Here is a 12,150-nt window from a genome sequence, read left to right as displayed (position 1 = left end):
GAAACAGATGGCACAAAATACTTCATTGAATTTCAGCACGTTTGAGAAATTAAATACCTGTTTTAGAAATATCAGTTTTGTGAAGGTGTTAAATGCTATTTTGCACAATTGCGAAGGAGGTTTTTATTCAGTATACTGTGTATGCACAGAGCGACAGCAGAAGTAAGGCACAAATAAAAAGACATAGAATGGAGTAGTTTTATGAAAAGCTATAAAGAGATGAGCATAGTTTTATTAGCTGCTGCCATTCCATACATGGAGTTCTGACAGCAGGTGAATGGGACACGAAAGCCTCGTTAGACAGAAAAAGCCTGAGGAAGCTGAATCCTGGTGCTGGGGAGAAACAAGGAAGGAGAAAAAGAAAGCAAGTCATACATACAAAAATTCTGTTCCCAGAATTGTAGGTGCATATATCGACCACATTTCGCTATAAATAAACTGCCAGGTGCAGAGACAGCCACTTTTTTCCTGGAAGAGCAGAAAGTAATACCAGCATCCAGGGTACTATTTTTAACACATTCTGCACTTGTAGTGGAGGGTCCTTGTTGTAAGTCATAACTGAGGAAAAAACATGCGCTGCACATGAATGGTACGCAAAAAGCAGAGGGATTTTTTTTTTTAATGATGAAAGTTTATAGAAATTTGTAGCTCAAATTATTTTTATGAAAAATTATTTACAGTTCCTAATGTTAAAGAGCTATAAGAGGGATATAGTTCTTTTAGAAAAAGGAATGCTGAAGTTTGAGGGGTTAAATGCTTTTCCCAAGGCAGTTGATTGTACAGCTGGAAGGAGAAGTGCTTTTGCTTGAAATTCTGGTTAAAAATGTCAAACCCCTATATTTGCTGGACTGGGAACAGGGTGTAATCTGTATCTCTAGGTAACTAATGTTGTGTTTTAATAACCTGACTACAGTTTTCCACTACAAAGTGTCTGATTCTGGGAGGGATTGAGAAATTTGAAATATTTGTTATATTTTTTTCCATCTATGTTACTTTAGTTTACTTGTTTTGTAATCTATTAGACCTAAATCTCGATACCAATTTTGACTAGAACACCAGCCGATAATCTGTGCCTGATTATTAAAACATATACAGCTATCACTGTCTATTCCCAAACATTTTAAAGCCAGAATTTTTAATATACTAGTCGGTGCTCTCTTGGACCAGGAAGAGTGGAAAAACTAAGGTGGCTGGGGCAGTACATGAGGGTGGAGGCCCTGAATGAAGCTTTTATAAAAACTGTCTCATAGGAGATTTCCTCTCTTCTTTCCAGTTTGGATTAGGTTTTTTGGCATACATTTGCAAGAAACTCATCATGTCTTTGCATTCAAACAGCAAAAGCCAGCTTAGTACTCTGTGAATTTCCCTTGGAAATTGCTCTTCAATGCTCCATCCAGAGAAGAGGCATTTCCCTGTTTGTTGGTTATAAGCAAGTTCACAAGGCATTTATTTCAGTGCTCAATTTACTTGCTTCTCTCACTTCTCTCCTCCATTCCTATGGAAGTTTGTTTGAAATACTTCTTTGAATTTAGATAGCTTGTACTGGTCTCATTTTGAGAAATGACTTTCTTTGCCTCTGGTTGGTTATGATGCCAGGGCCAATGGATTTAACACAAGCTTAACCCTTTTTGTTTTTGGAAAAGATTAGCACAGGCTTAGATAATAACTTGGAAAATGCAAGGATAGCCGAATCATTGCCATTTTTAATACAATAATAATCAGCAATGTGTTCTGGGGTTAGCCCATTAGACATGGAGATAGCTGATCTGACATTGGATCCTTCTGACTGTGGACACTTACACACATTCATATACGTTCTCTCTTGAGCTGGCTCTGCATTACTTGCAGGGCTCCTTCTCTCCTGACCATTCAGCTGAGCAGCCTTGGCAGGAGGGTGTTTGCTCCTGGCCTGCTGAGAGCCTGGGTGCTGCATCACCCCCCATGTCTTGGAGATCCCAGGTGAGGGCTCATAATCCCCACAGCAGAGGTGAGAACCCATTTTGGATTCTCTGATGTTTCTACCAAAAGTGGGCTTTTAGAGGTCATGTCTGCTGGATTCCACTCTTCAGTGGCCAGGGTGCAGCACCTTCTGTTGGACTTGGAGAGCTGGTGAGACCAGATGTGTGCCAGACAGCTGCTTGTTGGAAATGAGACATTTCCACAACTGCTACTAATCACATGGAGAAATGCCCAGTTCTGGACAGAAACACCAACTGAGTTTAGATGCCTTCAGGTTTGGGTGGAAGCAGTGACCAGGCACTGTCAATAGCTCTGAATATTTAGATGCCTGTATTCCCCTAATACTGACATCGCTAATGAAGGCTGCTAATTACATTTTGAAATTTGTTTTTGGACTTGTAGTGTGAAAACTTAGTTAAGAACTATGACTTTTATATTTTTACCTATGGCTTTGCAGGTGGTGAGTTGAGGCTGTAGTGATTAAGTTGCTGTTTGTATAGTTCAAGCACGTGGATCCACTTCCATGATCATTTACCTGTTTATCCCAAGGTCACATATACATCCTAATTCATGTATTTGTAACTAAGTGCCCCTGCATAAACAATTGCACCTATACAAAGTGGGTAGAAGCTGCTGTTCTTCTAACTTAGCAGTATTTTATACTGATGGTGCTGGTGGGAAAAACTTCATAAGAATGAAGGAAAAAAAAAAAAGGTAATGGAATAGAAAAGCAAACTCTTGGAAGAAAATCTCCAAACATTCAACATTTTCCCCATCTTTCCCACCCCTCATCTTCTTTGTCCCAATCCATCTCTTTTCCAAAACACAGAGACCTTTTTATCTCTGACCTTTTTCTTTTTTGTTCTGCAATTTTTCAAGCATTAGAGAGAGACAATTTACCAGCAGGTTATGAGACCTTGTGGAAATCCATTTTTCTTTAGTGTACAGTAGTTGCTAAACATATATAACTTTCAAATCCTCTCTGGGAAACAAGTGACAGGGAGACATTCAGCTAACCCAAACAACACATTTCACAGTAAGTGCTGTTCTACCAAAAGGCCTTTAGACTGAATAGCTAAATGTTCCCTGATTTAAGGATATTGAGGGAGCCAGGATCAGGGGATGCTGGGAAGCTTGTTGTCTTACAGTCAATGTAAATATTTGTAGATATTCTGAAGGGAGTCTGAACCCTGCAAAACTTCTGGCTCCTGAATTAGCCATAAGGATTTCTCACTTAGTTTAGTGTTCAACTAAAATAGAGACAGCAAGGAGTCATAGGCCTGGTCTGCCGTGCAAAGTTCCACTGAAGAGTGATTTTCAATAGAACTAATTAAACAAAAGTACATCAGTAGCATGCATGCACTTACATCAAAGCACACAGAGATTTCAGAGGTTTAATTTAACTTCAAATCAGCTTAAATGTGTCTATTTCATGGGCTAGCACTGAGTGGAGCAAATAAATTTTAAATTTAATTAAAGTGGTGCTCTTTTCCAGTGTAAGGAGGTCTTATAGGCTTTTCTGTTTCCCTTTATTGATCTCAATGGTATTCTATGAACATGCTAAAAAACCCTTTATTTTTCACACAGCTTACTTGCAAAACTACTGAATTTAGTCATCTGCACATGCTTAACATTTTTGTGGTACATATGTACTATTCTGTTACACAGTGAGATCCATATTGGCATGTAATTTTTGGATAAGCTTTTTCATAGTTTGTTTTCACTAAATGTCCTGTAGAAAAGAAAAATGGTGGGCCTCTGACAAGTATTGTAGAAAACTTTTTTGTGACTTTTAAGGCAAGGAAAAAAAGAATTTGTATTTAAATGAAAGCAATTTCCTGTGATGTTGTGAGTTTGTTCACAATGGGGTAACCTTAAAGATGACAGATAGTAAGAAAGCTAATATAAAAAAAATAAACTGGATTTATAACGTAGTAGCAGCTACAGGTCATCATAGCAGTGTGGCTTGTTCAATACTACAATGAATATTCCATTTTTCCAGAAAAATGAAATGTATTAAAAAAAAAAAAAAAGAACTTTCTAGTCTCAGAAAATGCATGAATAGTGGAGACTAGAACAGAATAACTTTAATAATTGCCAATGTTCATAACACAGGTAAGTAATTTTAACATCCTCCAACCTGAAAAATTCCCTTTAGCTGATGAGCCTGTCCTCTCAATTGCTCAAACTTCTGACCATACTCAGACGAAAAACCACCACAAGTATTAAGCAACCCCCAAAACGTCCTCCTGAGAACTATTTATACAAGATGCAGTGGTCAGTCAGGGCAGTAAAACAGTGGTTTACAAGAAGCCCAAATAAAACCTAGGGCTGTCCTGAGCAGGATGGCCTGTGGCGAGTCAATGGGTAAACATTCTCAATGCAAAAAGAAAAAGAGGAGAGAAACAGCCTAAAACAGATGAAGGAAAGGAAGGAAAGTCTGTGAATAAATCCAATCACGCAGTGTTGCTTGTGTTCTCATGCACCTTAGTCCTTGTCATGTGTTTGAATTAGGATTATGCTTCCCTCCCACCCACTTTTAAGTCCTTTTAATAATCTGAAACTTACATAAAATATGGAATAAATCTATTTGAAGAAAAGTTCTCTTGTACTGCAGGTTGTCTAAGGAAACCTCCGTGTTATGATTAGATTTGTTATGGTTAGATCCTTAACAATTTATTTCAGTGGGAAAGCTTCCATTGGATTTAATAGCAACAGGGTCTGAACTACATATTCATGAATCATTTCAAGACAGTTTGCCATTCGGGAATATTGGCTTCTTACCAAATGACTTTTTTACTTAGATCACAAGGCAGATTGTCTTTATTCCATGTTATATCCAATCCCATGGATGTGGTCTTGAAAGCAACCTGAAACTTGGATATCATAACTTTGGTGAAATAGCCTTAGTACTTTAACACATTGTGCTACTATAGTGAGTTATATTTTGGGAGAAAATGTTCTCACATGTCCTATAAAAGAAAACTTTACATTGGTTCTATTTTTGTAGTGTGGCTACAGTTCTGTGTCTCTTTTTGAGGTAAATTTATTAAAGTAAGACAGGCCTACTTGATAAAATCCAAATGTAAGTACCCTGCATTATTCCATAAAAAGGCATTTTCAGCATGGTAAATGAAATGTCCTTGCTTGAAATTGCATTTCAAAACTGAGGCCTTTGTTGCATCAACATGTGTGTGCAGCAGCAGTGGCACACAGCAGCTGAGCAAAGCATCCTTTAGGAGGCATTTGGGCAAGCTTGTGGTTGTGAAGGTTAGCAAGGTTTTTGACGCTGTTTTGTATCATATGCTTGTATCCAATGTCTTCAGTCTTGAGGCCGAACAACCAGATGGTGAAATAGCCAGTGGGGTGGTTTGCCTTCGAGGGTGCTGATTAGTGGGACATGCACTGCCTGGAGGCCTAACACGGGGAGTACTGCAGGGTCTATCAGTAGAAATGTTTAACATTTCCATAAATTACTTGGAGGAGGCAGTGGAGTGTGCTTTCAACAGAACTGCAAGTGTTGGCAAACTGGAATGGTCAGGGCTGGACCGCTGGTGTTGTGAGGCTGCACAACTGGGGCTTGTTCATCCTGGAGACGAGGTGGCTTTGGAGGCCCCTAACAGTGTGTCCCCTCCTCCTCACCCCCACAACTACTGGAGGTCATTGAGGACATGGAGCCATGGTATCCACAGCAGGGCATGGTGGACAAGGAAAAATGGCACAAGTTGAAATGAGATGTTCATATTGGATATGAGGAAATACCTTCCCACCATGAGGACAGTGGGATAGTGGCACAGGCTGCTTGAGGTGGTTGCATAGCCTTCATCATTTGGAAGTCTTTAAGACTTGATGGGAGAAATTGTTTGAGCTCATGGTGGAGTCCACCTTCAGCAGGAGGCTGGTCCAGAGAACTGCTGAGATCCCTTCTGATTTGAACAATCCCTGATTCTTATGATCCTACAGGTGCAACTACAGCTTGGCTTGGTGTTTACCTGAGAAGCAATGTATTGGTAAAGGCTTTCTTTAGCCAATTCTTTTTAAAGATGCCTTGGCCTTGTAACAGTCTTTCATAAAGACTATTTTGCCTGCTGGTTTCCTATACCCCCAAAGCAAAGATATTCTTTACACCAACAGACAGAAGACTTTATGAAAGCAGTGTCACTGATGATGAGCAGTGAATCAGCACAGTCTTTAGTTGTGTTCTTACCTCACTCACTGATGATAATGCAAGGGGTATAGTGGATGTAGGCAATACACACACTTCATGATCCCAGACAAAACCTAGATCACAGAAGCATTTAATGAGATGTCCCTCAGATTTTTATAAGTGGCTGATTTGACAAAACAAAGGATATTTCATAGGTTTCTGCAATAATGTGAAATATTTGCTTTCCATGCAACAGAGAAAAATTGTAAAGTTGTGAAGACTGAAAGTCTGCCCTCTGCTAAGAAATGCACTCCAGAAATTGCTGGAATGAAACAGTATTCACATTGCTCTTATTTAAAAACTGTTTGGGGTTTGTACATAGTTCATGAGATTCAGGAAGTAGCTATTATCATTAATCATGTTTTCACATGGTGTTCACTGTGCTAGGTCGTCATATTCCTAAACAAAGCTTAAGGCAGGCAAATATAGAATTTTTTCTAGCCTATGGAAATGGAAAAGAGGCAGAGGATGAGCAGGAATCTACTCACTTAGGAACAATGAAATTCCTTTGCTGGAGTGTTTTACACAACAAGCAGCCACAGTGGCACAATTCTGACAGCAGCTTGTCAGCATCTATGGCTCCCTTTGAGTTTCACCCCTCATACTTCATTAATTGGTAGAATTCAATGAGGTTAAGAATGATAAAAACACATCTCTTGGGGATTTAAAAATTTTGTTTATTTTGCACCCAGCCACTTTGATTTGCAAGGTAAATTATTTCTCATTTTAACTCAGAAACAAAATGCAGTTCAGAGAGGTTCATTACTTCCATAAATTTGTGTTCTTGGTCCCTTGAAATGTGGCTCTCTAATAAGATGATGTTCCAAATTTATATTGCTGCAGTCTGTTTCATATAACTGGGGATGGGTATGACGTGTTTTGATGCATATAAGACTATTTTTTGGGGGCATTAAATTAAATCCATCCCAGTTTAGAAGAAGAAACTTCAACTTTGTAGGTGCCATGTATGAAGTGCATTGTCTTCTCAGCTCATTTACTCTTAGACAGGTGGTCATATAACAAACCATCAGAATAACTGGTTTGAAAAAATAACCTCATATCTGTCAGGAGGGAGGACAATAATTAATAGCATATGGAAAGAGTTACTTTTACCACAGGGATGAAAGGTACCATGGTAAAACAGGATGTGGGCAAATGTATGCTCCAGTTGTCTGTCTGTGGTTTGTGTCAGCCTGTTTCTGACCAGGAGTTTCTGGCTTATGGTGTGTCCAGATGATAGTCAGAATAATTAATGCCGGGGTTTTTTTTGAAAACAGAAACTATGAAACAAGCTTATAACTAGAGCAGTTAATTGATTTCAGTTATAAGACTCTGGCCTACTATAATTCCATAGAAATAACTCTTAAAATTTTGCAGAAAGTATCTTTATTTTCCATTTCACTCAACTGTCAGAAATAGGGGGTACACGTTTTTCAATTTTGTATGTTCATATTTTCTGAAACTTTGCCTAGAACCTGAAAATTATTAGAAAATACTGCAAGAATCTGTATATGATTTGTGAACTATCTTTGAAAGGACAATTTTTCTAGCTGCTACTGCTGCAGAAAACCAACCCTATTGCAATGATAAGCGTAAGCATGAATTTCTCCAAAGCGCTTAACTTTAATCTATTTGATATCATCCAGAAATTCCAGAGGATTTCAACTCAGATTAAAAATCTTTTTTTACCATGAAAAGTCATGCAAATTGATAAGTGGGTCTTACGACATCCTGCCTAGGATGACCAAGTCATGCACATGGTAGAGTTTATCACACAAAGCAAGGCAATGCTTGATAAGCACTTTTATTGGGTAATTACATTTTTTTTTTACATTTGCAAAGCAGATTGATTTCCATCTTGAAGTAATTTACTAGCACATTATAAACTCGTCAAATGCTAACGTGGTGCAGTATGCCATTTCCTGTTTACTAAGTAATCCTTTGGCCGTCTGCTTTGTGTCTTTCAGGTTGAACCTGGAATTGTTCTCTGCCAGGGACGTCATGGAGCCTGGCGTCAGAGCCCTCCACCTGAAGGAAAACATTGCCTCCTTGGCTTGACTTCTTGCAAATACAAGCCATGGCCGATTCCTAGTGGTTTGCAGCCCCAAGCCAGAATGTGCAGAGGTGTTCCAGGGAACTATTAAAAGGTAAAAATGCTACCAAATTGATGACATGCGATGTTTCTGGCTGTTTATCAGATGGTTTCTTTCTTTCTTTAAGCATCTGTTTGTGAAGATTACTTGGGATGTATACAAAACTTGCTCTTACTTTCTTTAGCATGAAAAGCAGGTGTCCTTTAAAGAAAGGAGCCAGGTCCTTTCTACCACAAGGTTATCTATTGCATCAGGAATTTATGGAAACAGCAACAATGAAATGATCTTATGGGAACAGCAGAAAAAGGGAAAAATGCCCTTTGGAGCCTTAAAGGTTCACTGAAACAGTAATTTAAAAGGATTTGAATCCAGTTACTCATGACATTTCCCATGCCAATTCAAAGCTGGCCCGCTCTTTCTTCACTTTTTTTTTTTTCATTTTATTAGTGTATGCTTTTACAGGAAATGAGTTAACATAAATCATATTACAGACAAGATAAGCAACAAAGTCACTGGAAGTAACATGCTAGGGTAAACAAGAATCAGACTAAAGGAATCCTTGCCATATGGGGCACTCTCAAAAGGCATATAAAATCTCCTGATAAATGAAGTATTTGTGGTACTGTATTTCATATGACAGCAAGAGTGAATTCATCCTTTTAGGAAGGGATATTAAGACTGTCCTTTGAGTGGTGGGTCATGAGTGGGAGATGCAGTGACTTAATTTCCACTTTGAGTATCCTAGAGAAAAGAAGATGCATATGCACCTCCTATTGCATTGGCGTTCACAAAGCAAAGCCCTATGAATTCTGCTTCCAATAACAATAAAACTGGACACATGTAATAAAAACAGATGGCAAGTTTTGTTTTGTAATGTTATAATTTTTCATAATTTTCATGATTTCTTTTGTCCTAAATGATTGTAGTATTCTAGATCTTTTCTTGTACAGAGTTCCCTTTCTATCCCCTTCTGTTTTATCTTTTTAACTTAACTGGAGCTACCTGTGAGCAAACAAGAACAAAAGTATTTTTTTCTGTCAATATGGATGGTGGAAAAATCTATCTGTGCATCATTGGTGGAGATTTGATTAGGATTTTCCCATTTGCCTACTTTGTAACAAATTTTCAAGAATGAACTACCAGCAGCTGAGTGAATATTTAATAAAAATTTTGAACTTGCATCAGTGACAAGTGAAACAGTTTGTATAAACCTTTTAGGACAACAAATATCTTCTTGCAATGAGAATTGTACAGTGGGAATTGTTTGGGTTTTAGTGGCCTGGAGGAGTAATGACATCAATAAGTGCAATATTGTATACTTGTGTATGATACATAAACTTGTTTCCTCACAGTGTTATTATCATAAACATAATTAATACAAAATGTGCTAAGGCCTTAAAACCTAAATTTCTGAGTGGTAGTCTGCAGTGTGTACCAGTCTGAAGCTATTATAGAACATAAATTAGTGTGCTTTTTTAGTTCTCAGCTGTTCACAGCAATAAAACTAGAAAGCACACTAGCAACAGCTACAGCCCAAGTTCCTTTAAAATTCACTTTACAGGCCCAGGCTGCTGAGGCATATGCAGACTTCATGTAAATACTGTCGTGCTTTATAATGCAAAGCAAATTGGTGTCCAGGGAAGCAAGAAGGGAGAAAGGAAGGCTGATACTAGGACACTCCAAAGAAAGGTGTCTGTAGAGAAAAGCTGATGCTCCCTAAAACTTCTGGTAGGGTTGTGGTTCTCTCAGTCCTCAGAGCTCTTTGGTGATACATTCTGTTGGAGCTTTTTCAAAGGGATGAAGGAAGAAGTTTTTTTCCCTGTCACTTTCAGCATAAATGAACTGCTGTTAGACTGTTCTGAATAAAACCAGGATAATACTATAAATGGTTGACAAGAATCAAATAGCTTTTTTGGCTAGTTGGTACCTCACTCCAGTGAAACACATACAGAGAGGTTGTCTGGGAGCAAGAATTGTGTTCTGGGGTGCTGTGACAACACCCCTTCTTGCCCCAGGGTTTGCCCAGTGGCTTGAGGACTTTCATGATGAATTTGGAATGCCTTGTCCCCAGCAGGGACCACAGGTGACTTTGCTGTCCTGCTGTTCTCACCAACGCTGGGAAGGGAATGCTCTGCAGTCATCCTCTGAAACAAATCTCCAGTAATGTGATGTGTCATGGAATTTGTGTGTTCATGACCAGAAGCATTTAGGGTTTAGGTTTTCCATCTTACTCATAAAATTACTGCTCTTGCAGCACGTAACTCTCAAGACCAGAATGACAAATGCTGTGAATTCCTTAAAGGAGAAGGGTACTGTTCAACCTCTTGCTCTATAAGATCCAAGGAAATCCCATACGGACGTGACATGACCACAGCAGAAAAGTGATAAGTTATTTACCAATCTTGTACATCAATAATGTTAAAGTGGAAGATGTGTGGCTTGACTGACATATCTTAAAAAAGTGGCTTGGGGAAGATGTAAAAAATAATTGCCATGATATTTTTGTTGAGAGTTGCCTTGTATGTAATTATTGATTCTCAAATATGTTTGTTGGGTTTTTTCCTCTCTTGAACAAAAATGTTGTTATTAGATTAAAAAGAATGGAGTAACAAGCTAATGAAGGGAAAGAAACAAACAATCTGCTAAGCTTGCAAGAAGGCAGTGGCAGCTCATAATTTTTTAATAATGTTTCTCATTTATATGTTTTTTTGTACCATTTTTTTCTCATGAAATAAGCATGGACAAAACACTGTAAATTTGGTCCAAATGTAAAAGTTATTCAGTACCTGGCCGCACTTGGAAACTGCAGCAATGAGAGTTGCTGTATACGGATGAAGTGTTGTTATGTTTCATAACACATATGAGTGGTTCTGACCCTTTGAAGAAAAAAGGTCAATGCCAGTTCCTACAAAAGCAAGGATGGTGGCCAAGCAATGTTGGCTGGAATTTGCATGGGCCTACAAATACACCTTAGTGTTGGACTGTAGCAAACATGTAGATATTCCAATTTTATTAAAGAAAAACGCAGACGTGCTTCCCCCTCTCCCCCAGATCTTCCAGATCTGTCTAGCGGGGCTAGATTTTTCTCCTGCTCTTTGTGATCTGCATGGTTACCCACTGGGGATCAAGATGAGATCACCAAACACGTTTTACCATGGGTGACCTAAATCTGAAACTGTTATCTTCCCCAGCTGAGCAAGCAATAGAAAATAAAAACAAAAGCAACAACTAAAGAAAACTTCTTGGCTTTAAAATTGTTAAAGAGGAAGCAAGCTGTAGCTGAGAAGCAAGTTTCCAAAACAAAGATCTCCTTAGAGTAATACATTTGACACTTTGCCACAGTCAGAGCTCTGTGCATGCCTGGGAAACCCTTGCAGAGTTCAGTTTGAGGAACGTGTGGCTACACGTTCGTCAAACTGAACTCTGCAGGGGTTTCCCAGGCATGCACAGAACTTGATGGTGAACTGGATGCATTGGTTGGTTGATCGATTTACTGTGCGCAGCACAGGGGGTTGAGGAACTGGTTGGCCCCCTTCATTTCTCCCACAGTAGTGATGATACTTGCACATCAGAACAAAACAGGCTATTCTTTCGCACTGCAGCTGAAATGCCTCCCCTGTTGCCCCCCCAGTGACTGCAGCTGAGCTGAGCTGTTTATGAATGTGTTAGCCCTGAGTCCGCTGAGAGCTGTAAATGTCATGCCCTCAATGACATGCCCTCCTGGCTAGGTGGAATTCATTCTTCAGAGTGACCTGAGGATAGGACCACTGCCCTCCTTCCCAGGCCGTTTCTGCCAGAGAAACAGCATGAGGCTGTAAATGCATATTGAGGAGTTGTTGGGAGGTCCCTTGGCTCTCTTTTGTCTTGGCTGCTCTAGATTGTGGCTCCAGA

At 39.1% G+C, this 12,150-nt stretch overlaps 1 pseudogene; it reads left to right on the top strand.

Moving 5' to 3' along the window:
- Window positions 1–12,150, top strand: part of LOC121356830 — a 76,421-nt pseudogene that overhangs the window by 52,244 nt on the left and 12,027 nt on the right.

Source organism: Pyrgilauda ruficollis, unplaced genomic scaffold, assembly GCF_017590135.1.
Source record: "Pyrgilauda ruficollis isolate IOZ18807 unplaced genomic scaffold, ASM1759013v1 scaffold30, whole genome shotgun sequence".
NCBI classification, from domain to species: domain Eukaryota; kingdom Metazoa; phylum Chordata; class Aves; order Passeriformes; family Passeridae; genus Pyrgilauda; species Pyrgilauda ruficollis.
The sequence above is the reverse complement of the archived record's forward strand: the minus strand, read 5'-3'. Positions and strand labels throughout refer to the sequence as shown.